Below are 25,790 nucleotides of genomic sequence, written 5' to 3'. Positions count from 1 at the left end.
GGAAACTCTCTAGTAGCTGAGAGCTGTGACTTGGCTTGATGTTTTGCAGATCATCAGAGTCCCAGGCATCCCATGACGTGTGATGAGGAAATGTGAGTTAAGACCTGCAGAGAGAGAGCTGAGGATGCCCTGCAGTGAAGAGATGAGGCAGATCTCTCCGCCTTGATGTGTTGGAAGCAGTCCTGCAGGCTTTGGGCTGACTTGCTGTGTGCAGTATCTGAGCACTGCTTCCCTGTGCTGCAGCTCTCCTCCTGCACTTGTTAACTCCCCTCGTCGTCAGGGGCACTTGGTGAGTTTAGTACCTTCATCCTTCTTTTTGTTTGTCTTAGTTATATAGCTCTGTTTAGGAGTTTCCATGCAAGTCTCGTGTGTGTGTGTGAGTGCACATATATCTCTGTTCCCTCTTGGGGCGTGCTGAAAACAATCCATTCAGAAACCAGGTGTCCTTGTCTCTCTTGGCATCTGGTTAAATATCAGCCAAGCAGGAGAAGGTAAATCCTAGGATGCTTTAACAACTGCTTGGGTTGTGAAGCCCTCAGCTCCATCTGATGGGATTTGAAGGTCACAGTGGTTGCCTACATGTGAAAGATGTGTCCTTATTCCCCACAGGTAAAACAGACCAAAATAATCTATTTTTAGGGGTCCCCAAATTGAGCTGATGAGAAGCGACATGTGTTTCAGCCTGCTGAGACCAGAGGTCGCTGTTTAACTGGAAATGGAGAACCCTTCGCTCTTCCAGAGCCACTTTCTCTCTATTGTGTCCCTCTCTTCACCAGCCCTGGTAATACCTCCGGCTTCTCTTCCTTTACAAAAAGACCTTTCCTTTAAAAAACAGTAGGCTCCTGCAAATGAGGGGCTGAAGAGATGCAGCTGGAGGAGAATGCAGGGCAACGCAGTCGAGCTCTGTTTCTCAGCAGTTCGGTCTCACTCCCTGCACCTACCAACATGTCCTGTCAATAATCCTCAGTCTTAATCTGTAGCCTTTCGGTTTTATTCATTCCTGGTCCCCAACATAACCATGCTCAGAGCAGACATCTCTTCCTCTAGCCCTGGTGGCTGGCTGAGAAGGGAGAAACGTGTATAACGTTGAGCAGCAGAGTAGCAGCTGTGATGGTGTGAGGGTGAGAGGGACATGTAGGGTCTTGTAGGTGATGTGGTCTCCCCGCTGTCTGGAGGAAAGAGATGGGGCAGAACCAGATGTGCTTTTGGGTAACGGCCCTCCTGGGAGTAAGGAGGAGCAATGCCCGATGTTTTTTTTAGGTGGCCTGCATGGTGTTTTCCAATGGTGAGGTGTGTGCAGCTGGATGCTTTTGGCCTTTCCTCATCGCACAAAAGCTTTTCCTTCCTTTTACAAGGAGACTGATGAGGGTCAGAAACCTCCTTGCACGTGTGCTCTGCAGGTGAGTCTATCTTCACTGTATTCTGCTGGCACGGCTGCTTGCCAGACGTGCCTTGTACGTGGACAGCTGGTAGTGTGTGGGTTCTGGGTCAGACTTGGTCTGGCTAGCAGCACTGCAGGGAAAGCTGTTTTGAGCCCCATTTTGGCTGGACTAGAGGTTAAACTGCTGCTGCTACACACAGGTGCACTCCTGCAGAAGGGTATCATCCTGATCTTCTCCTGGGCAGGCATAGAACTGCACCACTGAGCCTAGCTGATCCTGACCTGGCTTTGAACGTGTCTGCACAAAGCCTATTCCTGGAGAAAAAGAGCTGGCAGAAAATGCTCAGCTTCCTGGCAGAATCTCAGTGTTATCCCATAGGTCGTCATTTGTCTGCAGCAAGTAGCACAGGTGAATTAGCATCTTCTGTCAGCATTCCTCAGTGCTTGAAAATACCTGGGCTTTTAATTTCATTGCTTCTCTCTAGAGAAAAAGCAAATGAGAGCTTCCAGCAGAGATGATGGACATTTATGCCTTTCTTCAAGAGAGCGGTGAAGCCATCCTGCTGCACAGGCTTGACCAGGTGGGACATTCGTGGCAGCGAGAGCCTGGGAAGCAAACAAAATGTGCTTCACATCACTCCATTGATTCAGTATTCACAGCGTACTGAGGTCCAGCGGTATGTTCTCCATCGATTTATTATAGTCAATACTTATTATTAATAGATATGAAACAGATGAGACCTGAGCCTTCTGATGTTGTAAATCGATGTGGAACTACACTCCCCAAACCTGCAGTCGTATTCTCAGCAGAGTTGAAAATCCGAAGTTACAGTTTTAGCCTGATGCCTGGACTTGTAAAATTAATGTTTGTCTTGGCAGAAAGGGGTCTTTCATTAGTCCTGCTGTTCCACTGCAGGTGGGGAATAAACGATCCACTATTTGGCTATGAAGGGTAGCATGGTGTGGTTCTTTTGGCAAATGGCATGCTGCTGAGCGATGCAGTCACACCAGTGCAGCTGCCCTGCGGACTGGTACCTCTGTTTGGGTGGACTGGGGTTGTGCCTCTTTTTCTTGGGAGCAGAGCTCTGCCTGCAAAGCAGTGGGAGTGCGGGGAACACTCTGGTGTCTAAATAACTTGCAACATCCCACCACGTTACTACACAAAAGGTCTGAGTTAATGATCCAGTTGATTTACAAGTCAAGTGTGTGTCAATAGAAATTAATATTCACTGATGAGCCAAGTTGAGAGGCCTGGATTTTTTTTTTTCTCTTTAATGGTTTTGTGTGTCAGGTTTGTGGGTGAGTTTATATACTCGTGCATGGATCAGAAGGTATCTGGGGATAAATAGCATCTGGTCGATTTGGGGCTGTCCTGGAAAATGCAGTGCAAGAAATCTTGTTTGAAACTACCCGAGTACTGTGCTGTTTTGAAAATGTCTCCTGGTACTGGTACGTGAGCATGGGGAAGAAGGAGATTCCTCATCAAATGTGACTTTGCTTAGGGGTGCAGACTGCAGGTAGGTGAGGCCAGGTTCTGCACTTTGGTTTATACACAGTTGAGCTGCCCCATCGTAGAACCACAGTAAGAGAAGCTGTGGTTATCAGGGGAAGGAGAAGGTACCTTTTTTTTAGTAAAACCAGACTGACTTGGAGGTAAAAACAGGCTCGCCAAGTGAAAGCTGGTGGCGGTGGCAAGTCCCCTCCCTGCAGCAGGAGGCAGTATGGAGGGGACTTCTGTTTTAGTAGTCAAAAGTAGCCACTTAAGCTGTGTTTAGCCCAAAGAACCAGTGTCAGTCACCTGCCAGATACACCAGGGTATGGATTGGCTGGCTGGGGGCAACTCTTTGGCCCCTGTAGGAATGGCTTTGGACACCTCTGCTTTTAAGGTTGTTTTCTTCCTTGGGCTGGGCTGACTTATTCCCTGCGCTGTGCCCAAGGCAAATGGATGCATGAACAGTTCCCCATCAGCCCTGGTCCCTGTGCGGACCTCCAGGGATGTGTCATCCTTCCTCCCTCCTTGCAGCGAGTGTATTTCAGCAGAGGGAACAGGTAGATGAGCATGTCTGATCTCTTCATTCCCCTGCTCAGCATTAGCAGGGACTGGGTGCAGATGACTTGTCAAACAGACACAAGGCACAGAGCTCCTGGCCCTGCTTTCTGCTCTCCGAGGCCCTGTAAGGTCTGTAACATCCCCAGGCTGTCCCTCTCCTGGAGCTCCTCTCTTACACAAGCCAGTATTTAGCAAAACTCCTCTAATAGCATTTATGTTCTTAGCCCAATTTCTTTCAAAACTGCCATCTGCTGTGAGCTTTGGGAGGGATTAAGAGCATGAGAAGTCTGCACTTTTAAATCCCGTGGAAAGGAGACATGGCAGTTTGAGTGCCTGCAGGCAAGGAACAGAGGAATCTCATCACTGCTTCTGTTTTGGGGCAGAAAGACTTACACCCTAACCAAATTTAAGACTGCCTCCTTCAGCAAGGATTTTTCCTAATTGGGGGAAAGTGAGGGAAATCTTGCTTGCTGTTTTGTTGTCTCATTAGGTGATGCTCTGAGATGCTTCCAACACTTGAAAAAGGAATAAATGAGGCTGCGTAGAAGATGATGAATTCCATAGAACCAGATGCTGCAGAGATGGAGCTGAGCCTCCCGCTGAGTAACCAGTTCTTTCCACTTCAGCATGAGATCTGTTCTCGCTGTTAGGGAGACTTCTGCAGGGTGGTGAGCCAGCCAGGTACTTTCTTCTGAATTCTTCTGAGTCAGTGTTGTGGCACATGATGAGAGGTAAAATCATCTGGTTTGGGAGTTCAGTACTATGGGTGGCTCTTCACACTGAAATAGGGATGGCAGATTTCAGAGATGACCTCTTAGCACTGCCGTGGGAATTTGGTGATCCTGGAGTTAGGCTTGGAGGATCCACACAGGATAGATCCAGCCTATTTAGGGTTCCAGATCAGCACGTGAGGCTCTGGTGGCTGCCACCTGGAGTGAAGTCCTGGCTGGGTGAGGAGTAGGAGCAGGGCCCTGTGGCCAGAACACCTCCACCTGGGTGAGAAGGAGTCTGTGTAGCTCTGGGGAAGCTGAAATACCAGAAGACTGACATTTCTTAGGTATTTGTAGAGAGTCTGTGCAGAGTGCGTAATAAAATTGGAAGTATTTTTTCCTGCAACACACTCAGCCTTTGGTCCTGTGGTTTTTGTAGCTCTGTGCAGGGAGGGCTGCATCACAGCATGAAGGTAATGAGTGGGACAGACCCTTTCTCCTGCTTTGGAGGGCTGTAGTATGAATTGGTTTTGCATTTAGAGAGGACCAGAGCGAGCTGTGGTTGAAGGACAAAGTGCAGTGATGGAAACAGTTCTGAGAAGCAGGATCCTGAGGTCAATTAGTGCATGAGCAAGGATAAGAAAATGGAGGTTGAAAAAGAGTCAAAGATATTTACAGCCTGCGTGGCCTTCCCTCTCCTGGTGCTTTATTTTTAATGGCTTGCTGCTTTTACCTCTCTTTGTTTAATGAATATGTTGCTGAGTTATTGGAAGCGCAAACTGCATCCTAAAGCAGGACACTCAGGGTTTATTATATTCATATAACTCAAAAAGAGCAAAATTGATTTTTTTTTTCCTCCCCTCTCTCCTTCTCCCTCTCATCCTTAAATCTCGCAGTGGGCCTAGCGGCGCTGACAGGTGTGAGGCTGACAGCACCGGGGATGAAGAAGCTGTGTGCAGGTAATAATGCCAGCCGTGGGCAGCGACAGCAACCCTCTCCTCCTTGCCCTGCGCTTGCTTTGCCTCCAGCCACCTCTCCTTAGTGGCTCCTGGGTTTTCGTCTGGTGGGCAGCTGACTGCGGGAGGCCTGTCCTGCTGCTCCCCCTGGCATGAGGAGCTGCTTGAGCACGGGGTTGGTGTGTCCTGCTCCTGTCCCTGGGCTGTTCGGGAGGGACTGACAGGCAGTGCTTTGCCCTCCTTGCAGAGTGGCATTCCCAGCTCTCTAGGCTGGCTGCTTTCATCTGGTAAGAACTTTCTGCAGCGTGCTGTGGGGTGTAAGAACTTTTTGACCTTTTTATGAAATCTCAGGCTTGAGTGGCCTACTGTAGTGGGGGAGAAAACAAAACACTACATAAAACAATCTTTCTAGGTTATCTAAGCATCTCTGTGAGTCTCTGCAGCTTGTCAGTCCTTTCAGTGAGGTGGCAGAGGCTGTATTTGGCTGCTTTTGCCCTATTTAAAGCACCCCACATCCACCTCTTACATGCCCTCTCCTGGGCGTACTCCCTCTGCAGTAGTGCAGAGGTGGCCCAAGTGTGGGGCTGTGCCCAGAGCCTCGCTGACACCTGGACCCCACCTGTCTGATGGGAGCTGGCTCCAGAGGCATCCCTGCTTTGTCCTCCCAGGATGGAAAAGGAGGTGAGGAGAAACCCAGGGGGACAGGGAGACGTTAGCTCCCTGGGAGAAATAAAGGACCTCACCCTCAGTGTGAAGCAGCCAGAGGTTTTCATCTCAGTCCTGGTTAATGAGGGCATTTTGATCTACAATTGTTGACTGCAGAAAGAGCCTCCCTGATAAAGGGGGAAGGGATGTCCTGGGGGAGAGGGTCGCTGAATATGCATGGCCCTGGGTCTCTTTGTTTAGCTGATATCTGACTATATTTATTCTTCTAGATTACACATTCTGACTGCGGAACAAAGGGCTGGCAGGAGCTGCTCTCTTGTGCTTAATAATTTGAGTGAATTTACATTTCAATGCAGCCCTGTGCCACTTCCCACCCCCCATGGAAAGAGCAGAATTTCCCTGTTGTGGGGAGGGGGAAAAGAAATTCCCACCCCGATGGCCGGGCTGGGAGATTTATTGATATTCCTCTCTGAATTTATTCCTGGCGAATCCTGTACGTGTCTGCGTGTGCCCACCCACCCAATGCAGAGTTGTTTTCTTCCCTGCCACCTTACCCCATGCCTTGCTCAGATAACTGTTTGCCCCACCTCCCCGCTGAGCAGCGTGATTCATTGTCAAGTAATTAACCATCAGTGCAGCAAGTACCTGGCTGGGCAGAAGTGTGAAAGCACATCGACACCTAATGGGAAGTGGATGCGAGATTTCCAGGTTGAGTGGCACGCGGGAGGCTGCAAAGTGACAGCTAGCCAGTGCCAAAACCCCTCAGACACGCTCTCTGCACTCAACTTTCGGTGAAAAAAAAGCCACTTGCTGAGTCAGAGGAGGGTTACGGAGGGGTTCAGAGCTGGCAGAGTTTCTCACTAGTCTGTTAACCAGGTTTGGATCAGTACCTGAGCAAATGGCTTGAGCTTTCCTCTTGTTTCTGAGATGAATTTTCCTCGTTCTACAACGTCAACTTGTCTACAAGTGTGGTTCTGTGTCATGGCATAGGATCCTGGGCCAGGTGTGCACAGTTGTCCTATGTTAGCTACCATTCAACTTTTATAATAGGACACCTGTAGTGCCTTTATTCCGTCCTTGGTGGTGTTCGTCCATCTGATGAACCTCCTGGGGACAGGACCTTATGAGCAGACAGCCCCAGCACTCTGCACGGCATTTGGGTCTCTTATCTCTACTGTGCTGTGTCAGCTAATTGTAACAAAAGTTTGGTTTAGGCGACAGATCCTCCGTTTTGTGTGTGCACATGCAGACAGTGTGTGCCTCCTCTTGCAGAGGACGTCTCTGCTTGTCTCGAGCCCCTTAGGAGATGGGTTGTGAGCCCCTGAATACAGAACTTTGGGTGGGATCTGTATGAGGAGTGGATCAAGTCATATTGTTTTCCCATTCGCTCCTCTTCCCTCTAGTTGAACGTCCCCTCACGGCACAAAAGAAGATGGACCTCGAAATAAGGTTCTCCAGAGACTGAAGAGCAGGACGGGATGAAAGGAACTGCCTCAGACATGTGAGTCCAGCAGCCTCCTCTTCCACGAGCTTGGTGCATTTGCTCTTTGGGCAGTCAGGTGCTTTTGTTCTGAATCCTTTTCTTGACATCTTCCTTCTCTTGAGTCTGTATGAGGATCGGTGTGCAGTATGGGGGAAGTGTGAGCTCTCGGGTGAGCTGCAGAATACATCTGTGTGTGAGGGAAGCCGCTTCTGGCCAGCTCCAAAGGTGTGCACAGTGGCCTTTTGCTCTTCCAGTTCAGGCATTCTTTCCAACCCGAACTGCAGAGAAACTTAGAAACGGGATTTATTGCCAAGTTTTACCATTTCTGTGTACAATGGCACACATCGAGCTCTCTGTGGGTCTGCTGCCTTACGCAGCTCAGAGCTGATTTCTTGGCTCTGCATAAAGCAGAGCAATGATCCTAAGCTAACCAGTTGTCCTGCTTATAACAGAAGAGCTCACGTATGCCTGATGCTGCTTTCCTTCCCGCTACCCTTTCCAGCTTGCTCAGCATTACAGAGTGCAGGATACAGCGGCCAGAGAACGTGGGCAGCACCAAGACCCTGTGCTGAGTCCCACTGCAGCACAACGGGGAATTTCCTGCTCCACGGAGCTCCAGTCTAAAGGGTGAAAGAGTGGGTGGTTGGCAGTAATTGTCTGAAACGCTTCCTGGAATGGGTGCCTGTTAATTTTAATGGGTAAATGTATACATTTATTTTTCGTTTGTGTTGTAGCGTGCATGTAAATGTAGGAACAGCTATACATATGGATGTTACATATCAGGCGTATACAGTCTGCAATATACACGAACACAATGCAGCACTAAATCAGGGGGTTTCGCTTCTCTTAATTACCTAATTATATTGATTTTTACATTCTGTACATCTTGGTTTTATCTGAACTTTACAGAAGGTGTAAGCAATACACATCTTGTCACATCCCATTTTCACACTAGCGCTGTTGCTGTATGAACCATTGCTAGAAATAAAACACGCCTAGAATAGTCAGCCATCTGTCTGGAAAGCACATGCAGTCCCAGATGGCAGCTTCTCTCCCGCTCGCTGGTAGCAAAGTCCTCTGTCTAAGGAACACGGCAGAAATGTGTAACAATTCAGCGGGGATGTGTACAACGTGCAGCCCTCCCCCATGCTGGGCCCCAGAGCCTCCAGCAAGGGAAGAGGAGGGGAACGTGGAGCACTGCGTCCAGCCCTAAGGGGGGCAGGTGCTCAGCTCCTGCGGAGCAGAGAGATCAGCATCAGAGCACGAACTCCACAGCAAGCCCCTCTGCCACCCACCTCTGTGTGAATGAGGTTCCTCAGCCTCTGTGCACTGCACCTTCTTGTGAAAGGAGCGCAGGACCCTGGCAGGTGATGTTAAAGCCTGTTCCCTCTGGTGTTGTGGGACTGTTCAGAGGAGAAACGAGGCTGTTTCTGCTGTAGAGCTGTGTGCTGGGTCTGGGGACGGCTTGGCCACCCAGAACTGACACTTACCAACCTCAGAGTCTCCCAAGCTGTGTGCACGATCCATCGAGGAGCCGTGTAGCTGCAGTTGTACAGCAATGGTGGGGTGTGCAGGGGATGTAATGAGCGGTGCAGTCCTCTAACGTGGTGCTTCCCTCCTCAGGGCCTCTGCAGGAGCACCAGATACCCACCTGAGCAGCTGCTGAAGCTTGCAGCCCCCAGAGCTGACGGTTTCGAGCTCTACCCATTGCATTCATGTGGTCAGAGGGAAAGACAAGAAACAGCAAGAAAAGGTCCTGCCGAGACTGTGCAAAGGTTCAGGCTGTTTTGGAAGCAGGAGAAAAACAACCACTCCTCTCTTCCTCTTGGAAGTAATTTTGCCTTTTGGCCCAGCCTTTGCAAAATGAAATTTAGAAAGCCTTGCTGAGCTCGGGAGCTGGCGGGAGCCATCATCCAGCCAATTCATCATCACAGGAGCCCGGTGTCTAATAAGCAGGTAATGAATGCATTAAGTGTCCCCACCTTTAACTTGCTCGTGTGCTTCCCCACAGAGGCAGGCCCGGGCTGCAGCTGCTGGCAAGGAGACGTCACTGTGCCTGCTAAGCAGATGATGTCAGGCCTGCAGGAACGATAACTCTCTGGCTTTCCTCTCCTGGCCGCCCTGCAGCACACGGGGAGGGCAAAGTGTGGGGTGGGGGGAAGAAGTTTTGTGGGTAGTGGGGCCTTTCTGATTCATGCAAGTTACGTGGCAGGTTGGGGCAGGGATGGATAGGGTTTTACTTTGTCATATAAAGCTTTGCATCTTTGGTAGAGGTGCTAAAATTGTTGTCTTTCCAGGTTTTGTCCTACACGTGTGAGGTGTTGGGCAAAAGATGACCAGAGGAGGACGCTTAGGAAGTACGGAGTATGTTGAGTGGAGATGCATAGGGTGATGCTCCCCCTGAGAGGACACCTGTGGGGCACAGCGTGGTGCCAGGAGGACATTCTGACAGCAGGGACCAGCCCAGCAGAGCAGACCCAGTGGGACTGGGACCAGCCACAGCCAGAGGAGGACGTGGGAAGGGCAGGAACTGAGGACCGCCCTTAGAGTGAGTAGGACCTGCCTGGACATAAGCTCTGGGACAACCCCTTGTGACTGACAAGCCCGTGCTGTCGGTCTTTTAGCTCTCCTGGAGCTCTTCCCGAGGCACCTCACCAGTTTGGGGCAAGGGTGCTGCTTTCCCTGGGCTGCTTCGTGTCTGTCCGGGCTCAAGCAGAAGGTCGTTATCGCAGGGCCCCGCTCAGCAAAGCAGGGAAGCCCGTCCCTATTTGTCACCGAGCGTCAGGGCCTTGGAGGTGAATCAGATGCACTGTATTAATAGATCTAATCATCGCAAGCCTTGGTTGTGCCGTATGTAGCAATCTGTTTCCTGGCTGACAGCGTGCTCGCTGCTAGCAGGAGGGAGAGACGGAGGAAGAAGCATCGCCCATCCGCAGCTCCGCGGGGCAGGACCTTGAAGGTGGCTGAACCCAGTTTCTTCTCACCTCTTGGGTGGGTGAAATCCCAGCCTCGTGGCCATCCGGGGCAAAGCCGACAGGAACAGGGCACAGCCAGGCAGGCTGCTGGCTTTTGGAAAGAAAACTCACCCTGCTTTTAGGATGGAGGTTTCTCTTTTTCATGGGTATCCTGGAGAAAGAGGTCTGCTTCTCGTTTTAGCCTGCTTGGCAGCCCCTCACTTTGCGTTTCTCTTTCTTGCTAGCGCTGGTAGCTGGTGCTGCTGCTGGCTGGTGTTTCAGATCAGCCTCGGATCAATAGGGAGCACTTGCTAGCATCATATTAATTGAGCCTTCTGCTTAGAGCCCTTGTGCTATTGATTGTAACAGTAACTTCAGCTGGAATTTGGGAAGCAGTTACTTGAAGTCTAAAAAATGAGAAGAAAGCAGAACACTGGGTGATTGGATTGACTTCGTTTCCAGCAGATTACACTGTAATAATTGCGTGTGTCCAGTCTGCTTTCATTACTTGTCCCTCCAATAAAAGCACCAGGAATGCTTTCACATTTCGATATGCAGGATTATGGGGCTTGCTTGGAGCAAGCACCAGAGTACACTGGAGCAATATGAGAGACTTTATCTTAATAACTGGCAAGGAGATACCCACTCACCCTGCTGTCTGCCCCATTCACATCCTTTTCTTTGCTTTCCTTCCTCTTTAAAGAAAAAAAAAAAAAAAGAAACAAAAATGCCAATTACTGACTGAGAACATGAATTTTTCATTGACCTCCTGTAATTCCCCACAAAGCTGAGGAGCCTGGAATGTAATGAAATGAGATTTCTTCAAAGAACAAATGAACGGGAGGAGATGACTGTCTGAGCTGAAAGCCCGGTGAGATGCAGGCGTTTTCTAGGGCCTGCCTTTGGGGTGAGGGAAGGACAGAGATGCTCTGGGGTGAGGAGGGATAAGCAGGGGGCAGCTGGAGGGTGGCTGGAGGCTCATTGCACATCTTTGCTTTGCTCCCAGGGTGAAGGTTACACGCTCCCTCAACAACCGATGAGACTATGAGATGCTGTGGGATACCCTGAGGGTTTGGGGCGGTCTTAGTGTGAGCATGCAGGGCTGTGGTTGTTTTTTTTTTCTGACCTACTGCCTTCTGCTGTCACTCTGGGTGTGGGGTGAAGCATCCTGAGTGCACCCAACCCGAGGCTGCTTTGGCTGTCAAACCTCTTGGCGTGGTTGGCAGAGCTCTTTGCCAGAAGGGCCCTGCTTTCTCCTGGCTCGAAGTCAGCTGGGGTCTTGCCACCTTCGTGCACACCATGGTGGGGCTTTCTAGGATTGATATTTCCCATGTGCTTTTTTTTTTTTGAAAGTGCCCCACAAAAGCTGCTCTCAAACTCATTTATTATTTTTTGTAAAAGCCCCCCCCCTTTTTTAAAAGGTGCTGTCAAGTGGCACTTCTTAAAATTCATGGTGGATCTCCTCCGCCTGACTCTATTACCCAATTTAAATCCACAACAGCAAGAGGGGTTGAATGCTACTATGTTAACATGGTGCCAGAGACCTCCATGAGGTTGTTTGTTAAAAGCAAATTGTACCTGTTAAGGGGCTGGGAAGGGGAGCACAGCTGCTGTTAACTGCTTTACCAAATTGACTCTGACTCATTCGTTTCAAATGAAAATTGAAATGCTTTTGACTTCTTCTTTTTCTTCTTTTTTTTTTTTTTCATCCTTCCAGTGGCAAATTTGCTTTACTTAACGCTAAGTGGGGATCATTTCTTGTGATTACTGAAAAATGCATCATAACTTTTGATTACGCTGCTATTAAGGATGCAGAATGGCAATTGCTGCTGCTCGCAGAGAGCGAGAGAGAGGAAACGCTGCTGGAAAAGCTGGTGTAACCCTTTGCTATGCTGAGTGCAGTGGAGAAGATGTCACCGCTGTAGGTCTGGGGCCACCGGCTGATGGGGCAGGACCTAGGGGTTAAATTCAGGCTGCCTGCAAGCAAGCATGAGTGCTGCTGATCCCAGAGGGCTGAGGTGAGAGCTGGAGTGCTCTGGGTTCCCTGCAATTAGCCTTCTGCAGGGACTGACAGACCTCTCTTTAAACAGGGACACCTTGGGAGCATGGGTGGAGAGGGATGCAGGAGAGGGACTTTGCAGTGCTCAAAGACAGCCTCCAGGGCTGGGGAAGCTGATGCAGGGAGATGATGGGGGTGAGGAAGGGCAGATTGCTTTACATGGAGCTGTTTTTCATTCCTCATGCAGAAGTTTCTTGTGTTTCTTAGGCACCCCCTGCTTTGCCAAAGGGAATATTCACCTTCCAAGGTATCTGCAGATCTGTAAGATGTGAGTAGAGAGCCAGGAGATGGAGTTTGTGAGATAACTGTGTGCACAGGCTGGGCAGCACTGCTCCTGCAGGCGGATGGGCTGCAGATCAGCACCAAAGCCCTGACCTCAGGCTGGGTGCCAGCAAAGCTGGTGAGAACATTGCAGGTAACACCTCCTTGGGTGGGAAAAACACACAGTGCTACTGCAGAGAGCCTTTTCCTGGCCTAGGTGAAGTGCAATCATGTTTTATTTTGCTGCCTAGCATGGCGGGCTATAAACAGAGCCTGTGTGCAGTGCTGTAAACCTGTGTGTGTCCAAGGTTGCAGAGGATTGGGGCAGTTACCTGCTTGGAGTCGAGGAAAGGATGGGCAGCAGATGAGAGGGGCCACTTTGAGGCAGGACATTCTGGTGACCGATTGCTTAAGTGCTGCTCTTTTATGGCTCCTTTCCAAGGGGTCTTGCTGCACTGTTTTCACTGTCTGTTTTGTAGCTTTCCCTGCCCTCCGAGTGCTTCAGTCCTGTTTTTTTCACTGAGAACTACATTTCCCAGAGTTCCTGTCCTTAAAGGACCGAAGCGCTGTAACAAACAACACTGAGCAGCCTCGGAAAAGACATAACAAGAGCAGGAAATATTAGAAGTGAGACTGCTCTTAAATAGTAAGCACAGAAGAGCAACCATGGCAGGTAAAGGTTTAGGAGATGAGGCTGTCTTAAGAACCCTTTGTGCTGCTGTCCTTGTTGCTGTAGGGGATGGTGTGGCCAGCTGCAAACAGCTGGTTCTTCCTCCTGCCTGGAAATAGGGGAGCTGTTAGTAGGAGTGCAAGCACAGTCCCAGGAGTTAGCTGGTTTGTGCTTGGAAGTGAGCCTTGTTCGGCTCTTGGCAGTCTCAGGAAGATGTTTCTGCCCTAACTGTACCTCACACTGCATCACACAATGGGACAAGTTCGGAGAGAGCCTCTTAATCATTCTGTGGCTGCCTACAAGCCTCCTAAAAACAGGGTCAGCAAGGCTGGGAAAGCTAAAGGTCTAGCAAGGAGGCAGGGAACAACCTGCAGAGCTAAAAAGGAAGAAATGTAACTGCTGTTAGTGCTGATGGGACAGTCATCGGCCTGTATGGAGAACTGTGATCTCTGCTTTTCCTTCTTCGCTGAGCACCAAACTGAGCTAGATGGCAGACAGCCTTGGCTGGTCTATCCAGTGAATTCTGATACACAAATACATGAAGGAGCCTGCTTTGAAAGAACGAGCAGCTGTTTTAATTGGTTTCTTAGCTAGGAAGCTCTCTGCGTAACTCCCCAGCTCACCACCAAGCCCGTTTCCAGTTGGAGGAACCTAAACCACGGCCAGGTTGGGCTTGGCTTTGTCCTGGGAGCAGGAGGATCCTCGTGGCTGGAGGCTGTGGCTGGCAATACGCTGGAGGGCCACCCAATCTCGGCGTTCCCAGAGCTGCATATTATACACACTTACCCATCCATATATATCTGGATATGTATATATATAAAATACATATATATATTTTTTGCTGGCAGCTGAGATAAAAGGGATATAATGAAAATGTAAACGAAAAACTTTACACCAGGCATGGCCTGACAGAGGGAAGATTGATATCCCGTGATGCTTTGTCTTGATGAGACAATGAAAAATAACCACCACGGCAGCTGTGTCAATATCAGACTTGGTAATGCACCACTAGCTGTGGGTTTTTATTTAATCCGCTTTGCTTTAAGATGATAACGGTTGTTACTTTTCAATGCCTGTCTGTCAGCACCCTGGCATTGCAATATTCCTCCGCAGCTTTGCGAGCGGGTTTCATTTATTTTAAAATACCATTTCACACACTGCTGACTTTTAACAGTGTTCCATGTGAGTTTGGGAGATTGAATAGTGACAGAAACAACACTTTTTATGAGAATACAGAATATTAAAAATGGGGCACAATATACAGATGGCAGTTTTCACTACAGCTTGTTTTTTTCCCCCCAACCTGCTTCTGCTACTCAGCTTCCCACTGAATGCATTTGTAGTAACACCATAAATGTCACTTTCACTGACTGCCTTTTGGCATTTTATTTAAATGGGAATTCGGCTCTTGCTGCTGCCACCACTGCATTGAGCTCGTGTTTTGCAGGAGCGCCGCTGTGCGCAGTCCTCCTGCATCCGCGCGTTTGTCATCAGCTTGGCTCAGGGGGCTGCCAAAGCAGCCACCCCAGCTGTGCCAGCGGGCTGGGGTGTGCATCTGTACGCACCTGTGTGTCTTTGGGAGGACCCAGGATGGTCACTGAGGAGCTATCCAAGCGTGCTTTCCACGTGGTGAGACACTTTCCTTTCTGCTTGGCTTCTCTAAGGCTCTCCTCTTGCCAGCAAAATGCAAAATCGCTTGCTGCCGCGATGGCACCAAGAGGCAGATGATATCGGGAGTTAGTAACTATTGGTTTTTAACTCCTGGGGCTCTTTTGGCTGCTTTCTGCCTAAAAGCTGGCTGTTTGCTTTAGCTCGGTTGCTGTGGTGTTGAAGGAGCCCTGTCCCCTCCAGGTTTCCTGGGGCAAATAACGGCGGAGGCTTCCCGCAAGGTGTCACAGTCACACGACAAATCCCGCTGCGGGCCTGGCTGCTCCTCTAGCCGTGTAGATCTCAAAGACTCGGTGTATGAAGACGGGTGACAATCCTTGGCAGTCCCGATCCATCCGTGTGACAGGAGCTGGAGATAACTGCTGTTCTCTGAGTGCTTTCCTGGAGGACCACATAGTCTGAAAAAGGAACAGGGAAGGAGCTAAAGTGAAGAGTTGCTTTGGTCTGCATCCCAAAACATTTCTCTCAGGGCAGCTGGAAATGACCAGCGACCTCCTGAAGCATCTCTTCTCTTGGGAGCAGGCAAGAATTTTGCTGCCTTTCTCCCCTTAGAGGTCTCTGAGGAAAGGGACTGTCAGCTGCTGCTTGTGTCCTGGGTGCTGTGGGTCACCTTGCCAACCTGAAGCATCTGTGCTCCCTCCCTTTGCTGCTGCACAGCAGCTTTTTCAGCTGAGATCCTGTAAAATCAGGACTCTACCCAGCAACCCGTCAGCTAGAGCTGTGCACGTCCCTTATCAGCACACAATTCTTTCATCATGGGGACAAAAAGCTGGGACAAACCTCATCCATGTGTTCCTTCTCCCTCTTCCTGCTGCCACAGCCCTACTGATAGCCTGTCCTCTGTGATAACTCGCTGTCTTCTCTAATCACAGCTGCTGGAGGAATGGGTTGCACTCCTGTCTTCATCTTCTTCTAACACTTCAAGACTCCAAAACATTTCTGAAAACCTGTAATTGCCCCATTCCCCTTGTTTTCTGCATGCCTTTGGGAGTGTCTGAGCCTCTGAACACAACTGGGCTGGAACAGTTTGGCTGAATTGTAGGGGATGATTGTGGCCGAGCTGGGAATCCTGCAGCCTGATGAACATCAAAATGTTTTTGTTTGGAAAACAGAAATACTTATTTTGCTTAATATGGGAAAGTGGATTTTTTAAAATGTTTTTGCCTTCATTTGTCATTTTGAGATTATCAGTGGTTGCAAGGAAGTGCAACCTACTTTCAACATGTGTACCCTGTAGAGGTCCTTCAAGTCACCAAATGCTTCGTAAGGTTGCTTTTAGATTTGGAAGATGACAGATGTAGGATTATTATTTTGATCTCTGTAAAAATGCTTTTTATTTTAACCTTTGAGCTTCAGGCTCATTGCACAGGTATACGGGGACATTTCTATAAAATATAACGACCGGAAACAATATTGTTTCCTCTCTCCTTTAATATTTGCAGTTACAGATTCTGTTATTGCAGGACTAAGTGCACCTGCGTGTCTTCAGCCCTTCTGGGAGGCTGGAAATTTGTCCTTTCCGATTCCACTGGGGCACAGCTGCTATTTCTGGCTTTGTAGGTTGCAATGGCATCAGACTCGCAAGTGGTGATATTTTAATGTACATAAAGCTGTTTTCTGCTGCAGGCTGAATCTTCTCCCCTCTTGGCCCCAAGGGAGCATGTAGCAGGGGGTGGGAGGAGCAGGATGAGCCATTACTGAACAGGTTGACTTTTTGAAGAAAATGTGAGCTGTTTGAAAATGCTCTTACATGTGCAATGTTCCAGGCAATCCTGGGAGATGGATGAGCAGCGAGAGTGCAGGTGAGGCAGGCAGAGGCACAGGAGAAAATGTTGCTTTCATGTCTCTGTCCCAACAGGAATAATTTCCACATAAATAGCACCTCTCTGTTATTTAACACTTAAATCATCAAAGTGTCCATCAGCGTGGGGCTCTTTTGTGCGGGTGCTCTACAAATGTAAAAGTGTGTGAATGGGGAAGCGTGGGATGGTTTATGGCTCTTGTTTTAGGACAAGGAAATGTAGTGGGTGACCTCTTTGGAGCCCTTACACCCCATCATCTATTCATCATCTATCGGGACCGTTCCTCGCTGCACCAAGTTTATCATATATATTTCATCAGGTAGGAGCCTGGTGCCCACAAATCAGATCTATGGCGTGGTTTGCTAGAGCTAACCTAAGGGAACTAAACTGTCCTCCTGGTCTCTGGGTAAAATCCCTCAAGTGCAATTCTGAACGTGACGGCGTCGTGTAAGTCAGTAGTAATGCTCTATTTACATGATCTCCCTGAAAAAATGTGTGTGTTTTTAACCTGATTCCTTCTGGATTCTTGGGAGACAACAGGGCAAGATGGATAATGGGGCTAACAGCCTTCATTGTGGGACTGATACCAGCTCCTGAATGCTTTAGCCTTGCTCTAGCATTTCCTAAAAAGGTTGCTTTCTTGTTTTCCAGGGCCACGGTGTCTGCATGGTGCACGCAGATGGTTGTCAGTGCTCGTTCAGAGGTTCCCCAGCCTCACCCGGCATGGCCCTGCAAGGGGATGCTGCTGGACTCATCCTGCCACGTGGGACTGGCTCCTCACAGCCCAGCAGAGCAGCTCCTTGGTGAGAACTAGCAGAATGCAGTAATTAATCTGAGACAAAAAAAGAAGGCCACTTAATAGGCCCTACCTCGACGTGTCTCATTTGTTTTCTGTGGGGCTGGGCAGTGACACCCAAGTGAAACGGATGGGGAAATGCAGCAGGTAAGGGATGGTGTTAGAGCTGGGTGAATCGTGGTGCTGTGGGAATCATGGGTCAGGTCTGTGTCTCAGCTGTGCGTATGAGGAGCACCAGACAGCAGGATTTTCTAGGACGAACTGAAGTGATGCAAGGTAATGTCCTTGTTTTGAGCTCTCTCCATCAGGAGGTGCAGCTTACCTGAGCAAGGTGGTTACAGTGGCTCCCCTGTATCTTGCAGGTGAACATGTTTTTTTTTTTATAGCCTGTCTTGGTTTGCTTGCCACACAAAGGCACTGTTTAATTGCTAAGGTTGCACGTTCTCCTCGGTGGAGCTGTGGGATTTGCCCTCTGGCTTATTTGTCCAACAGGAGGCAGAGTTTTAGCACAGAACTACTGGTGGGAGGCTGGGATTTCTGAAAGTGTGCTTTCTGCCTTGGCTGCTGGATTTGTGGGTACGGGATGACCCCAACAAGCTTCATCAGACATTTCTGGCACCGATCTGATGAACATCATGCCTCTATCACTCTGGCTGCCTTGTTACTTCTGCTTGTCCATCCCAGCCCCTTTGATACAGAGCCCCATGTGTTGGTATTTTCCACAAATATAGTTCAAGACTCTTTAGAGGTCCTGAGCCAGGTAGTGACTGTGTTTGGCTGTGTGGTGGCAGCAGGGATAGCCAGCAAGCTGTCTGTGCAGAAAAGTCAGGCACCTTCCTGACCTGCAGGCATACAGCTGCACCGCTGGACCCCGGCTTCTGCAGGGGATTGTCAGAGGGCATTTCATCTTTGCCTAGTGGTTTTGTTCTCTCTCCCAGCAGGATCTGTTCAGGTGCACCCACTAAGTCGATTCACCATCGCTTCCAAGGATTTAGATTTGCATTCCCACAATATATGGGAGGAAGGACCTGGTTTAAAGCTCAGTGTTCCTAGCCTTAGCATAATGCTCTTGTATTTCCAGGGTATTTCCACACCGCCTAAACAAGCTGTCCTCTGTTTTGTTCTCGTTCCACAAGTAGGAATGGATCATGCCTATCGCTCATCTGCTGTGTGCTGCTGGGCATGGTGCAGTTGGCTGGTCTGCAAGCCTGTCCATATGCTTTGCTGAGAGTGATTTCTGCTGTCCCTGTGAGGAGAAAACTTTGTCCAAGGAGCAACAGCAGCCACTGGAGTATGGAAAATCACAGAAGGAAGTGGATAGGTCCCAATTGCCTTGGTGCTGACTCCAGTTGGCTGAGGTGGGTGCAGAGTTGGGCTCTCAGGACCTGCAGGGACCACAAAATCAATTCAGTACCCACATAGGAGGAGTGGATCTAGGAAAGGATATTGTTCTTCCCTGCCCCAGGCTGGGACCTATTCTGGGACTTCTGGGGCAAGAGGTGGCAATTTTGTTCCAGACCTGGTGCTATAGTTGCTGTTTTCTGTCTCCCTTTGCTTGATGCTGCCTGATTTTGCTTGGGCTCTCGAGCTTGTGGCCCGTAGGTGCCATGCCTTGAGGAAGGGTGAGAAGAGCTGTGAGGTGGAGCCTGAGCAAACCATGGATGGTCAGCGGGCTGGAGGGACTGGAATAATCCACAAAAGGAGCCTGTATGTTGTGTTTGGCAGGGGAAGGAGCTGTAGGGAACTGCAGCAGCCCCATGGCCATGCAGGGCTGGCAGGTCACCTGTGCAAAGTGTTTCCTCCGCTGCATCTTGCTCCCCAGCATCCCAGAGTAAACTTCAGGCTGGCTGGCACAGCTCCGTTTGTGCACAGACAGCCTGCAAGAGGCCTGAGCTGTGCTGCAGGCAGGGGTTACCAGTTCTCCGTTGTGTACCGTTGGGAGTTTCTAGCACTTTCATCCTTTGTTCCAACGCTGTTATTATTATGGATAGCAATATAGGTACCTGGTAACTCTTTCGTGGCAGTTACTGTTTCAGAGGCTATTAAGCTTGCAGATGAACAGTTCTTTGTCTAAGTTAGCGCCTAATCTTTCACATGACAATATCTTTAGAGCTATGCCCATCTGGAGGCTGAGGCAAAATCAGATTCGCTTTCTGTTAAAACTGCAGATTTGGAGAATTACACTGTGTCAGCAGGGGAGGGGGGGGAGAGATTTTTGGTAAGAAGATGAAGGAGATGTGGATACAAAATGGCAGCATTAAATCTTTGTCAGGGGATTTTAGGAGGGATAATGTCTTGCTACATAAAAAAAAAAAAGAAAAAAACACCAGGGAGATAATGGACATTTATGTGAAAGGAAATGATACATGATTTTTGAGCATGCTGGAATCTTCCCCGGGTAATGGACTACTTGTTCAGATGTCGTCTTTTAAGTTCGTTAGCTTTGTTCCACCCTCTACTTGGTATTTTAATATATGTTCTAAAACACTACTTGCATTATATTTCTGTCCCTGTGTTTGAAAATATTGGCTGGGACAGTTTTAGTTACCCTTGTATTATCTCCTGCTTGAGATTTGAGTATTAATATGATTTGGAGGATGAAATACAGGTTCACATATTTACCATGCTGCTCACTGTAGAGCTAGGAAATTACTAACTTGACACCTTCCGTTTGTCTCTGTTTTCAGTTATGTGTGATGTTCCCTGCCAAATGGGGGTGAGTTATAGATGGGAACTGTTGGGGTTTTAATCTTTGATGCTGCATGTTATATGCAGAGTTTTTCAAAGGGCTCCAATTCTGTTTCTCAGATGAGAGTTTTGCTGTAGAAGTGAGCTTAGGATGGAGAAATGCACGCCCCTGGCAGTCCTTGGACCTCTCAGTCACCCTGTAAATATTCTCTTGTTTTTTTGTCTTGCTTCCTTGTGTTCCTTGATCCTCTGTCTGCACCCGCCTGCCCCTCTAAGCAGCTTGCTGGAAATCACAGCAGTGCTCCTGGAAGGAGAGGTCTGTTTGCTCGGTGCACAGAACTGTGGGGCTGCATAGATGGAATGATGCTTGGAGGGCATTACACAGTGGAAGATTGCAAACAATTCCTGAGTGTGAATAATTTCCCCTGCCATCCTCCCCTTTGTGGTTTCTTTTTCTAGCTTGATTATGTTCAGATGACTTTAAAAAAAAATAATCTCCCCAAATGCTGTTTTGTATTCCCACTTGATCTCTTCATACTCATGAATCCTGTTTTCTCATTGTGTTTTCCTTGTCTACTTTAATTTTTATTAATATGAACAATTTCTAAATGGTGTAGCAAGGTCTTTTTATTTCTTCCGTGCTTTTGTTTTTATTAAAAGACAACTTGTAAAATACTTGTAAAACGTGGTGCAAAAATGCCCTCATAATTTCCAGTTATGCTGTATACGTCTTTCACTGCGGTTGACCCTCTGACCAAATAATATCTTCAGCCACTTAGATATCCTCATTATAACCATTAGGTTAAATACTGAGGACAAAATGTACATGCTGTACCTTAAGTTTCTAATCACAATGGAGAGTTCAGATTGGTACTTTTTTTTTTTTTTTATTGTAAGCAATTCAGTTTCTTTGAGGTAGTTAATTGGTTCTTTATTTATCTCTCAGCCTCTTTTTTTACTTTTTGTTTGTGAAACCTCTTATCCTCTACATTTCAGTGTTATCTTTTTTTTTTTTATAGATGAAAATGTGCAGAAATTCTACAGAATGCTTGTTTTTGTGGAGATTTTGATCTAAAAGTCATTTTTCCATTGCAATGAAAAATCCCAGCCAGCAAGCATGTGTAAATGAATCTGAAACTCCAGCTGAGCTCTGAGTCATGACTCTAAGTCCTAAGGTGAGAAGAGGGGCCGCCGAGGATTATGTGGGGGAGTGAAACTTAAGGAAAATTGCATTAGAGACTTTCCGTTTGTTTGCCTGCTGGTTTCAAGGACTTCAGAGCCACAGAGGTTAGAAACTTGTAATTATCCTTTAGCACGATCATTGTGGCTCTCATGTGATCCCTTGCTACCAGCAGCTGAAGATTGGAAAAAACCTCCTAAAATACTGTGAGACGAGGAAATTAAGAGGGTTTAGGAATGTTGCATTACACCCCAGAACTTCCATCTCTTTGGAAGTGCTGGGGAACTGCTTTTTCATGGGTATGACCTTGGGTTCCAGGTGAAGAGGGCTCAGACATTTGTATGCATGGAGTTGCTGCAAAGCAAGCTGTTCCGTGCTAAAATGTGAGCTACACAGTCTCACCGTGTACTTAAATGTAGGATATGGTGTGTTGGCTGTCTAAGAAAAGTCTCGTAAGCAGGGGAATCTGCAGCTGAGTGAACTGAACGTGATATAACATTACTGTGTAGCTGGGGAGCTGGAGGCAGGCATGGGCACACCAGCCAGCAACCGTGATTCTAGTTTAATGCCTGAACGCCAGCCTTGTAATTGGAGGTTGCCAAAAACCCATCTGACTTTCTTTGGGCGAAGGAGGAGGGTTTCAAGTGTTGAAGTGCCCGTTTGATTGAGAAGGTGACGCTGGGGACACTGGTTTATTATGGACTGCCGAGGGCAGGAAATGCCAGGGCTAAACTTTAACCTTTCGGAGTCGAACAGAGGTTGTTTTTCTTTCCAATCAAATTGAGGCCGTTCAGGTCTATTCTGAGCTCTAGGCTCCAACCTTGAGAAACTTATTCATTGTGGGTCACTAATTACAGGCGGGAGGGAGGGCTGAGATACCTCTCCTGGGAGATCTGGTAGAAAGGTCACACGCAAAACAGTTAGGGAGAAATATATTTGTTTCTTCTGCAAGGCAGTCGTCTGGGACGTGAGCACTCCTGTGCTCATTTAGCAGGGGTGTTTATTGATGGCGAAATTAGCCTGTGGAAGTCTGCTCTTGTCATAACTTTTTTGTGAAGTGTTGAGTATGGCTTCACGTTCCTGCCAACGTAGAAGCTGTGCTGAAAATATGGCAAATGAGTCCTCGTAAAAATATTAATCCCAGTCCCGGGAGGGTTTGGCTTTCTAAGAGTCCGAGTATCAGCGCTGGGGAAATAAGTCCTCGTAACTCAAGGAGTTTGTCTCAGCACTTGTGGCAAGTCAATAAAGATGTATTAGAGGAAAATAATGATGGAATTGGTGTAAGGCTGGGAAAAATCACAGTGTGGCATTATTTTACAGAGGGAACAGTAAAAGCAGTATTCCGGGCTGCCCATGGGAGCGGAGCTGCCTGGCTGTCCCTGTGCCCTGGGCAGGACAGCCTGATGTCCTCCTGCACTGCCCAAGTGTCCCCGTGGCCCTGGGCAGGTCTGAGCCTCGCGAGGGAGCAGCTGAGACTTTCAGGGGACCTGCCCTCTGTCCCTGAGAGCTTCCTACGTGGTCTCTGCAGCCTCTGCGGGAGCTTCCTCTTGCATGTGTAAGCCTGGGGTGGAGAAGCTGGCTTGCAGTCACTCGTAGCCCCACAGGGAGCAATGAACACTTACGTTAGCTGTGCTTACAGCACGTTATTCCTTAGCTCTGCACTTACACAGCACCGCTAAGCACCTGCTAATGCTCTGGAGCATTTTTAACCATGCATAGCTTGATTAAATAAAAACGGAGCCAGATATGCAAGGAAAATGTGGCTGCGTTCAGGCAAAATCCGTGTGCCTGTAGCTAGATGCGGGTGACCGTAAGTGGGTGTTCTGTATCCAAGCCAGCTCCTGGTGATAATGTCACTCTGCTACCTGTGATTGTCATTGTTGGAACTGGGTAGGGCAAATGCTCCCTCCAGGCATTCAAAATTTCCTTGCTGCTTTACAGAGATTAAACAAAAGCAAGGGATGTGGCTCCTGATCACAAGCAAGTCTCTTTGATTTACAGCCTTGTGGGCAAGAGCAGAGCGACTTACAAACACTTGGAGAGCAATTTATAGAGAGGAGCACAACAGCAACGAAACGGCTTTGGAGACTGCAAGGTGCTGATGAAATGCTTCTCTTGTTCACCGTTCCCACTGGGACCCCCTCTTGTAGCTACTGTGTGCGTTGTTGGAAAATCCCCTGGCTTTTTGGAAGGGTGTACACAAAGGGCAGGTGGCCCCAAGCTCGTAGGGGAAGGGTTTTTTTCCCTGGCAGTGCCCTGATGCTGGGTGCAGCCTGTCCCTGGGCTCTGCTGAGATGGGACATACTGGTGAGGCTGGGCTGGGGATGTTCCTGGCTGGGAGGAGGCCACCTGAGCTGCACGTGAGGGCCAAGGCGAGAGAAGAGCATCGCTCTAAGTAAATTGTCAGCCGCCTTTCTGTGTGTCCTCCCCTCGCTCCTGCTTTCTCCTCACCGACATATCAGCGATGTTTATTAAGAGATGACAAGTCTATCAGGCCTCATAAGCAGCCTTTCACAAGGAGGAGATCTTATATCCAGAGAGCATCATCAATCTTGTCTCTGCTCTGCTCTTCTGAGCAGCTGATAGCGAACAAGGCTCCATCCTCTTCCCCCCTCCTTCCCACCCCTTCCCCTCTCCTCCCCTCCACCAACCCTCTGCAGCACAGCGGGAGCCAGCAAAAGAGAGATTTGATTTGCATAAAGTGTGTCTGGTAAAGAAAGGGAGGAAGCAGGGAGAAACCCAGCTTCTCTCAGAAACCAGCTCTGCTCTGTGGAGGCATCCCCCCGCTGCCTGTGCTGGGCATGGTTTGGGGTCGGGGTGAAAGGCACCCCGATCTGCTGCCCGCAGCTGAATCTGAATTGCTCCTGGGGGGAAATGAGCACTGAGCAGGGTCAGCAGAGAGGCAGAGAGCAGAAAATCACCATCCCTAGCTCAGGCTGATGCCACACCGGTGGGAGCAAGGTGTAGGAGGGAGGCTGCGGTCCAGCTGTGGCCTCGTGAGCGTGCCTCATCGCTGCTCAGATCTCTGGTGGCACATCCATGCAGCGCAGCAGGCTCAGCTAAGGGCAGTGGCCGCTGCCTGTGAGAGTGGGCTGGTGGAAAACGTGTCCTGTGCAGGGCAGATTGGTAGAGCAGCTGTATTATTATCCCCTAGCATGCAAAAAGAAGGGCCAAATCCAGTGCAAGGGCTTATAAATCCCACCTGAGAGCAGGAATTGTCACATTTGTTTCCATGTCACAAATTCATTGTGTCTTACATTTTTTTTCTTATTTTTCACATTTAATATTGGTGGTGAGCTGATGTGTTGGAAAGCTGAAGTTCCTTTTTCCTCCCTGAACAAACCAGGTTTCCAGTTCCCTCCTTTTCCTCCCTGTTTCCCCCTTCTTTCCTTCCTGTTTTCCCCCTTCACTTCCCTTCCTCACCTCTGCTTCTATCAAAAGACCCTCCCTACCTAGGACTAGATTCCGTGGGTAGATCCCCTCCCAAAAAGCCACCCAGTGCCTCTCTGTAACCCTCCTTCCATGGCTGGTGATGCTTTAGATCACTGGGGAGAAGATAGGGGTTGACTTTTCCAGCTCGTTAGCTAGCATAACAGTGAATTTATTCAACAAAGATTTTTATTTCTCCGTGTTTCCAGGAGTTTTTGAGCAGTGAGAGAGGGGGCTGGATGATCGGTGAGGGAGGTGGGTTTTGGGTGGTGACAGCTGCTTGCACTGCTTTCCCTGCCGAAATCCTGGATTATGTGGATTTGATAAAGGTGATTTTGCAGCTATCAGGCTTGCAAGCGTGGGACAGAAACGTTGACAGGTTACGGTTAAAAAATCTTGTGAAAACTTGCATATCTGGTTTGTTTTCTTCCTTAGACTAAAAACTGTAGACGGTGCCCCAGATACAATCTGGATGCACCTCGCCACGTTTTGCATAGACAGACAATTTCTGTTTGAAGACTTATCAGGAAAGCTGGCAATTTCAAAGGGCTCCCATTAAAACTTTATGATGGGAAATTGAACACAAAGCTCGCAGGATATTCAAAGCATAAAAACTAACCCTGTGTGAAATTCCCCAGCGCTCCCTCTAGGAGGATGTGTACTTCCAGAGGAGGAGGCAGGAGTTTATGCTCCATTTTAAGACTCCTTGAGCACAGCCCCAAGCGGGAGGGCAGAACAAGCCGCCTGTGTAACAGATCCTCGTGGGACACGCGCTGGAAAGAAATACGAGGCTTTCTTGGAGGCATTTGAAGTCTGATCTTGGTCCCTTGAGCTCGGTGGGAAAGCTGTTAGTGTGCACGGCGCAGCCGTGAGCGTGATGAGAGCTGAAGGGGTGCCGGGAGGACCGTGTGGCTTGGCATATGTATCTGTGCATCAGCGCTCGGAGCCCAAATTGCCTCGCAACTGTGAACCGGATTTGAGCTTAGTCAGGTTGAGCAGAGCTTTGATTAGCCACCCAAAAGCTTGCAGCTGTCCTC

The 25,790-nt window shown here is 48.7% G+C and overlaps 1 protein-coding gene and 1 long non-coding RNA gene across 3 annotated transcripts in view; both read left to right on the top strand.

The window, feature by feature from the left end:
- The first annotated feature begins 1,864 nt into the window (after positions 1-1,864).
- On the top strand, positions 1,865-10,425 carry LOC101797736 (uncharacterized). The gene is made up of 6 exons (XR_005267558.2): positions 1,865-2,058; positions 3,922-4,112; positions 5,038-5,100; positions 7,167-7,264; positions 8,870-9,202; positions 9,544-10,425. It is a non-coding gene; the product is annotated as an uncharacterized lncRNA (long non-coding RNA).
- A 6,891-nt stretch (positions 10,426-17,316) lies between these two features.
- Positions 17,317-25,790, top strand: part of LOC140003151 (uncharacterized) — a 66,660-nt gene continuing 58,186 nt past the window's right edge. Inside the window, exons 1-3 of one of the 2 annotated variants that reach the window (XM_072042136.1) lie at positions 17,317-17,463; positions 18,596-18,814; positions 21,164-21,319. The gene's annotated coding sequence lies outside the window, so the exon portion shown is untranslated. The remainder of the gene's footprint in view (positions 17,464-18,595; positions 18,815-21,163; positions 21,320-25,790) is intronic. The other variant, XM_072042137.1, reaches the window with a different exon arrangement.

Source organism: Anas platyrhynchos, chromosome 8 (genome assembly GCF_047663525.1).
Source record: "Anas platyrhynchos isolate ZD024472 breed Pekin duck chromosome 8, IASCAAS_PekinDuck_T2T, whole genome shotgun sequence".
NCBI lineage: Eukaryota > Metazoa > Chordata > Aves > Anseriformes > Anatidae > Anas > Anas platyrhynchos.
The sequence above is the reverse complement of the archived record's forward strand: the minus strand, read 5'-3'. Positions and strand labels throughout refer to the sequence as shown.